Genomic DNA, 7,500 nt, shown 5'->3' with positions numbered 1-7,500 from the left:
ACTGCCCGATTCCCTCAGATCTTGTGGGAGAGCTTTCCAAATTTGTGGCCCAAAACAAGAGAACGCTCTCTCACCAAGTTTTGTATTTGCTTTTGATAGAAGAAGCCCAGAGAAATCAAACGAAAATCTCAACATTCTTGGCTATCCATAACATTGGAGTAACTCAGATAAGTAGTCTGGGGCTGATCCCTCGAGCCAACGATAAAGAAGGACTGTGGCTTTGAATTTAATTCTATTAGTCACTGTTGCCTTGACTGGCCTGGGTGAATGGGGGATTGAATTCATCACAAACCTTCTAAATCAAGTGTATGACACAGGAAAAATGCCAACTGATATGAAACGATCCATTTTATAGCACTACCAAAAAAGCCAGGGGCAGTTGATTGTGAACAACACAGAACTATTAGCCTAATGAGCCACCTCACAAAAATTCTTTTGAAGATAATTTTACTAAGAATAAGAAATAAAATACGACCTGAAATTGGGGAGATGCAATTTGGTTTTGTTGAGGACAAGGGTACCAGAAATGGAATATTCACATTATCAATGCTGATGGAAAGATGTATTGAAGTAAATAAAGATCTGTATATGTGTTTCATCGACTATTCAAAAGCCTTTGATAAAGTACAACACGAAAAACTATTCAAAATTCTATCATCCTTGGACATTGATGGTAAAGATTTAAGAATATTACGGAATTTGTACTGGGAACAAGAAGCAGCAATGCGTGTTGACAACGAGCTAAGCAGTTTTACACCTATTAGAAGAGGAGTTAGGCAGGGGTGTGTTTTGTCTCCAGATTTATTCAACCTCTATAGTGAAATGATATTAAGAGATATCGAACATAAGAAGGGGGTGTGTATTGGAGGAAAGAATGTAACAAATCTGAGGTATGCAGATGATACGGTTCTACTGGCAGAATCTGAACATGAACTACAAGAATTACTGGATGTTGTAGTCAGGAGTAGTGAAAATATGGGACTGGAACTGAATATATCTAAAACAGAATGTATGACGGTATCTAAAAATAATAACCCACCAGCCTGTGTAATAACAAGCAGAGGACAAACAATACAACAAGTTGAATGTTTCAAATATTTAGGCTTCAATGTAACATCCAATGGAAAATCAGATTGTGAAATAAAGAAAAGAAAAGGTATGGCGAAGAATGCATTCAACCAGCTGCATACAATTATGAAAAACAGGAATATTAGCATGAAAACAAAAATCAAAGTCCTGGATTGCTATGTACTGTCTGTGCTGCTATATGGTTGTGAGAGCTGGACCATAAACAAGACCATGGTTAAAAGACTGGAGGCAGTGGAAATGTGGTTTTACAGAAGAATGATGAGGGTGTCATGGATGGAAAGGAAAAGAAATGAAGAAATTTTAGAAATGGCAAACAGAAAAAGATCACTGATAACAAAAATCATCAAACGCCAAATGGAATTTTTAGGACACATTATCCGCCACCCTGGTTTGGAAATACTCGCCTTGACTGGAAAGATGAATGGAAAAAGAATAAGAGGAAGACAAAGAATAACGTATTTGAAAGGGATAAGAACTTGGACAGATGAAGCTGAGAAAGGTGGCGCTGCTTTAATAGAATTGGCAAGAGATAGATCAGCTTGGCGGAAGATGACCTCCGACGTCTGCTTCAGATATGGAACTACATGAGATGAGATGAGTCACTGTTAACCAATGCAGCTTTTCAAAAAAAAAAAAAAAAAAAAAAAAAAAGGGGGGGGGGGGGGGGGCACATTCTCTTTTTCGTTTTAAAAAAAAATACGTCTAGCAGCATGGTTTTGTATGGTCTTCAGTCGTTTAATTTTTGAATCAGAAAGACCAAAATAGGAGCGGATCACAATAATCTTATTTAGAAAATATAAGGGGTGTAACTAGTTTCTTTGTTGCTGCCTCGGAAATTAATGGCCTAATATGAGTTATTTTTCTAAGATCTATAACCAGCCCTTTGCATATTGCGCTTATCTAAAATTCCATAGTCATTTAACAGTCAACAATTGTTCCCGGATTTCTAACTTTTTAAAACAGGACTGATAATATTACCAATCAAATAACTTTCCAAGATTTTTCTATAGAGAGGACATACAAAATATCTCTGTCGTATATCTGGAATTTAGTAATGTAATTATGTCTTTATTGATTACTGTTGTTTTACTGAAGAAGGGTTTTGAGCCCAAAACGTTCCGTGTTTGGTATTTTGCTCTTTTTTGAAGCTGTTATATTCATTTTTGTTTATTACTTTTTACAGTCCAAAACTTCCAGAACGATCTTCAATACTGTAAATTTAGTTTTTGCTTCCTACAAACATAATTTCAGTTTTATCTTTATTTAATTTAAGTCTATTTGCATCCAACCATTCTTTAGTCTAAATTATATAAATTTCACTTTTTGGACAAGAGCTATTGAGAGATTCATTTCTTGTAGAATTATACAACTGAGTGTCATCTGCGTATTTATGAAAACAAAGGTCATTTCTTCAAATATTTTTGAAAGAGGGGCAATATAAATAACATTACGAACAGGCCCAAGGTCTGAGCCCTGGGGGACTCCATACTTCAGATGATACTCATGTGACCTTACATCTTTCGTAATTACTATTTGTTTTCAGTTAGATAAATAGGATGAAAACCAAATTAAAGCTGAACAAAAGTAATTTCAAGACATCTTAAAAAGTATTTCATGGTGTATTGTGTCAAAATCAGTCGAAAGCTCTATACTCACTTTCTTTCGGAATACTAATAATATCGCCAAATAGGCTTCATGTCTCGGCCTCCATGTTAAGAGTTGCTGTTGGCAATGCCCCACTTGTCAAGAACTACTTTGAGCACGTTTAGTGGATATTGCGCTATGTAAATGCTATTTTTAAATCATCTCAATTAATTGTACTGCAAAACTAGCACAATTATATCACGGAGAAATAAATCTACCCCCCCCCCCCCGCCGCCATTATTTAACTAGTTAACTGCCGCACGCTGGAAAGACGCATATCTAAAGAATTTGGCCAGAGAACCCGTCCTTCAAATATCGATCGATTTAAATGACCCTCAATTTGGCAAATAATCTAAAGTCTGGAACTTCCGAGTCTCAAGGTTGAGAGTATTTTTTTTCTTTTGCCAAGAAGAGGCTCGTATCGATCAATATTTGAAGGACAAGTTTTCTGGTCAAGTTTTTAAATACGTGTTTTTTTTTCCACGGTACGACAGTTACGTGGTTTATCATTGTTTTTTCTGATCTTGAATAATGTCAATATTTCACTCTTTTGTATTGTCAAATTTCAATTTCTGTCCACAAGCTTGGCATTTCTGTTCTAAAACTAATTGTGATAAACTTGAAAAGATACAAGAAAGAGCACTGCGTTTTATTTATGAAGATGACAAAAAATCCTACGACCAATTAATTTCAAAGGCCAAAGCCCCCTCCCTACAAATAAAACGAATGAGAACAATTGCTTTGGAAACGTTAAAAATTTTATACAAAATTGCTCCTCCTTGTCTATCCGATATGGTCATTTTGAAAAATAACAGATACAATTTTAGATATTCAAACCTCCTTGATATTCCAAGGGTCAGAACAACGTCTTATGGCAAAAGATCTTTCAGATATTCTGCTGCTGTGCTTTGGAATGAACTGATTAATTAAGTTATTAATCTAACCGTACACACACACACACACACAAACACACACACACACACACACACACATATATATATATATATATATATATATATATATAGATATATAATGAAGTTACTTTTCTTAGTATGTCATGGAATCTTGATGAGGGAATGTTTTTAAGGGAAATGTATAACTATGTATTTTTATGCACTATGTGTTAAAACATATGTCGGTCAAAGGCTTCTATTTGCCAGACTACATTAACTATGAAACATTTTTAAAATGCCGACAATAAATAAATATTTGAATTGAAATTGAATGGAATAAATCGCACTACTATAGCAACAACATTGTATTATGTTTCTCTTTCATTTTTAAAGTTGAGTTCTAATCCAGCAATCATGGGCTTATATCCCGTTACATCTTGCACATTTGACCTGCTGGCCTCTTTGGCCAATAATATTATAGCTGTGGATGTCTCAACTTTTTATTTATCTTTTTTTGTTTCAACGAAAGGAAGCGAAACAATTGGATCAATGTTTTCTCGTTAGTAATTTACGGGATATTAGATCATTATTTTAAAATCATTGCTCGAATCGTTTATTAAACCAAAAAGAAGTTTGATACGAACATTGCCTAACCGCACATGATGACAATGCCCTCCCTCGCGTTGAAAAAAGAGCTTAAAGTGTAAAGGCGAATTCAGGCTCTGGACAAGGAGTGGTTTAGAAAGGAGGTTCGCCTTGGATTTAAAGCCCCCGCTAGTGGGGGCCATTGGTTGGATAATGATTTCAAGCAAAACTACCACTATTTTGTCTTGGTACAATTTCCTTGAATGCGCAATAATTCTGTATTTGTATGGTTTGCGCTGAAGAAACCAATGGTCTGGTTGTATTTCAGCGGCGTCCTCATGGGCGCGGGCCCATGTCAGTCGGGCCTTGATTCTGTTCTTTTAATTTCGGTACTTTATAATAGATTGGTTAATTGGCGACCATAAGTTTTACATAATATTTCTTATGTCTTGAATGATATGAAAATATATAAAAAGTAGTGAGCTATCAAAAATTGTACAGGAAAGTATGAACTATTTTCTATGACGCCCTCTTACAAACTGAGTGATTGGGTTTGTTATCTTTTTTTAAATCGAAAGTACGAATCTGATTTCAATACCTTTTAATAACTATGGCTAATTTATCGAACCAAAATCTTTGAAAAGTGGTAAGTGCCACTAATAATTGCGCATTGATTATTTAAGGCATATTTAGAATTAACATCCGGCTGTAGTTCCTGCAGACGATTGTTGGACCCATTATCGTGCTTGCTCTGTCGAGTCGCACAGATATCATGGTGATCAGAATCAGACTCCGACATCCTGATTCGGATTACTGTTCCTTATTTTATTATCAATTAGGGCCTGTGGCTTTATATATATATATATATATATATATATATATATATATATATATATATATATATATATTATATATATATGTGTGTGTTAACTGATAAATATTCACTTTATTGTATTAGTCTAGTGTATAAGTATAGATAGAGGGCCCCTTTGCTCGTCACGTCAACTTCACAACTTGAACTTGAACAGTCCTTTCTATTTCTACTACACAGTTGCTAGTTAGTGGGTCTGATATTACCATATCATATTCATATATGATGGAACTTGGACTCTGACTCTGAATATATATTTATGCCCGTTACATGGATCTGGTGTTGCTGATCTGACTATCGGGCCTAGTAACTAAGACTCTGAATATATGGTTTCGCCTCATTGATCTGAGATGTTACTGTTACAATTACACTCACTCACTCTATTACTATTATCTCTCTGACTATGGAAAGGAATTATGGATCTGATGCTACTCCATTGACTGAAAGGAATGAACTAGTAGTCTGAATATATAGTTTTGTCTCATTGATCTGAGATGTAACTCTATTAATCAACTCTATGACTATGGAAGGGAACTATGGATCCGATTCTGATGTTCTTCACTGACTGTAAGGAATGAACTATAGTAGTCAGATTTTATATGAATGGCGCATGTTTTTCTAGTTTTTCTCAGACGTCCCTCTATCAAAAGTTGTAAAACTTTGTGTAAACCTCAGAATCAATTTCTCTTAACTGAATAAAGATTTTGATCCGTATAGAATTGTGATGCCATATCACCAAAAAAATTTTTCTTCACGACCTATAAAAATCCACTTTAAAGTCGCTGTCATAAAATTAGAGATTTTACACTGCTAAATATGTAAACAGTTTCGCACCACAAAGTAGGAGGAATTCAAAAAAATATTGTGACACAGTAGAGTTCCGGCTAGTGGTTATGAGTTCACATACTTGACGTCTATTTTCCGAATAAAAGCAAAACACATGAAATGTTATAAAGTAACAACGTATGTAATTTGCATCCAATTTTGACTTTATAATTTATTGCTTTTTATTTACATCACGTCGCAATTACCGAAGACTGATATGAATCTCTCGCTTTAACTCATTTGAACTAATGATTAAATACTCAAAATTGTCAAATTACCATTGAATGTTTAAAAATTGTATCTATGCATGAACGTTTCACACAGCATTTAAAGTTTTCTTTTAAACCTATAAGCTCTTAAACAATACGAAATGATACGGAATCTCTATCGGTTCCTCTCTCGTTAAGCTGCGGAAAGAAGTCTACTTGTAGCTATCGATAAGCCATTAAAGAGAACAGCTATGGAATTGGAATTTCACAATCAACTCTGAGTTTTGCATGTTATTGTTGTTACGTTGTTGTTGAAAACATGCACATTTTGTGGAAACACTGTATCATAAATTGACGAATTTCTACTTTTGACTGGTCTACATTAAATTTATGTAATCCTCTTTGGCATAAATACCAAGCTATTTCTTAAAAATTTGAACTCAAAATAATGTTGGAAGTGCGTAATGTTCACTTTTATTTGTATTCATCAAAAACGTATATTGATTGTTATAAAATGTAAACTTGTCTGTCGTTCCTTCATATTCAGATTCTGTACGAACATCATATAAGTTTCAATTAACTGAACATTCCATTTTAACAAATTCTTTCAAAATGGATAAGCGGAAAATCATAATTTCGACACTATAGATCATTTTTGAGTTCCGATCCTTACCAGTTATCGATTTTGATATAGCTGTAATAAGCGAAATACTTCCCTATTGTTTTTTTTTAATTCGTTAAAAATATTTTTATTAAGACAAAATGATCCAGAGATTCATACAAATTTTTGCAGCTGTACATCGTGAACAGCTAGTTGAGAAAAAAAAAGAAGAAAAAGACCCTCCCCTTATTAATCCGAATATTGTACTCTGAATATATTATAGTTCTGTCTCATTGATCTGATATGTTACTTTATTAATTAACTCTATGAATATGGAATGGAATGGAACTATGAATTTGATGCCACTCCATTGACTAAATTGAATGAAACAGTACTCTGAATGTTTTTCCTCACATGAGGTTTTGCCTCTTGTGGGTCTGATGCTCATGGACGTGATTTGTTAGAAAATTCAAGATGGGGAAAATTGTGGTGTTGCGAATTGCAATGGTCACTACAATAAAGCCAACAAATGTTGTGTGTTCAGATTGCCTATAAAGAGGAACCAGACCGGTAAACATGGTTAAACAAACTCTCTCCTCGTGATGATATTGAGCCACATCCGACAAAATTTGTTATTTATGAAAGACATTGGTCTGCAGGTGTTCCAATGAAAACTCTACCTGGCAGACCGATCGTCCCTTATAGGGATGAAATCGTGTTCAAAAAATTAAAAAATGAATAAATTCGAGAGATCCTAATTACAACTACTATGTAGTGCATCCC

Source organism: Berghia stephanieae, chromosome 13 (assembly GCF_034508935.2).
Source record: "Berghia stephanieae isolate SIO BIC M18660-M18661 chromosome 13, UCSD_Bste_1.3, whole genome shotgun sequence".
Lineage (NCBI taxonomy): Eukaryota > Metazoa > Mollusca > Gastropoda > Nudibranchia > Aeolidiidae > Berghia > Berghia stephanieae.
This window is presented reverse-complemented; position numbering follows the sequence as displayed.